General features: G+C 37.9%; 1 protein-coding gene and 1 long non-coding RNA gene across 2 annotated transcripts in view; one reads left to right on the top strand and one right to left on the bottom strand.

The window, feature by feature from the left end:
* Window positions 1-1148, top strand: part of LOC116696573 (leucine-rich repeat neuronal protein 4) — a 12111-nt gene that overhangs the window by 3594 nt on the left and 7369 nt on the right. The window lies entirely within an intron of this gene.
* Window positions 190-573, bottom strand: LOC116696575 (uncharacterized). The gene is made up of 2 exons (XR_004333777.1): window positions 488-573; window positions 190-446 (listed from the first exon to the last, which is right to left on the bottom strand). It is a non-coding gene; the product is annotated as an uncharacterized LOC116696575 (long non-coding RNA).

The raw sequence follows: 1148 nt of genomic DNA, 5'->3' as shown, positions 1-1148 counted from the left end.
TTTTGGGATATGTGATAGTAGCTGACAAATACAGGTATACACCACTAAGTGGAGCTATAACTCTATGTAAGGGGTTTGTTCAGCTTTTAAATTGACATACAGTCAGCTAATTTGTGCTTATTTTGGTTTATTTCAGATAACACAAAATATATCTTAACAAATTCAACTACTGATATGCCTCTTACTTTAAAGACATTATGACATGTCACAGTAATAAAACACAGTTGTAAATAATACAATTAGTAATGGCTGAATTTAATTTTGCTGCTTCAGATTCAGGATCCTGGCATTGTGCATGCTGGCTCACTGTCACCCTTTCATGACTTATTGGGACAATTTAATAAAACCGAAAGATCATTAATGCTATTATGCTTGTTATACTGTTCAGTTAGTCTCGCCTTGCCAGACCTTTCTCCACAGCGGCAGTGCTATGATGCCCCTGTTACCTAATTATGGTGCCAGAAGTTGCAGGCATTTGTTATTTTACTATAATTAATGCCTTGTTTAATATTAAGTCACTGCAATGACACCCATCAAAGAACATTTTTTAAACTGATTCAAACTATTTTTTCATAGAATATAGAAATTGTGAGATGTAGTCATGATCTAGGCTGAATCTCATTTCTCTATCTTACCCCTACCCCTTCCCCTAGGTTTGGCACGTTCAATCGAGACCTAATGCTGTCCCAATTCTCTTTTTTTATTAAGGGCTAGGGCTAAGCTGAAGGGGTGTATACCCCGTCGAACCCAGGGAGGATGCGAGCTTACTTGTAAACAAGGGCTATTGTACAGCAAGCAACATTGACTGCCGCATCAACCGAGAGACCCATAAATGTAAGTACTATCCGCTTTAAAAATTAAAAATTACGACAGTCTTGTTTTGTGCTCCATACAGTCCTGTACATATATCCTTGCAACCATGTTCCTAATTGGAACTTTTAAAAAAACTGCTAGCTTGCTATGGACCTATTATATGTCTACAGTTTTAACCATTAGCACATAATTTGGTCTGATATCAGTGCACAACACTGCTTGCTTTGGAGACATCGATACATGCTTTACATATATCGTCCTGTGTCACACAGGGATGAGGAGGACACAGCAGCTGATCCACTTTCGGGCTGAAAATGAGCAGAAGTTTCTTAAAT

This window comes from Etheostoma spectabile, chromosome 10, assembly GCF_008692095.1.
Source record: "Etheostoma spectabile isolate EspeVRDwgs_2016 chromosome 10, UIUC_Espe_1.0, whole genome shotgun sequence".
NCBI classification, from domain to species: domain Eukaryota; kingdom Metazoa; phylum Chordata; class Actinopteri; order Perciformes; family Percidae; genus Etheostoma; species Etheostoma spectabile.
Note: the sequence above shows the minus strand (reverse complement) of the source record. Positions and strands in the feature narration are given on the sequence as shown.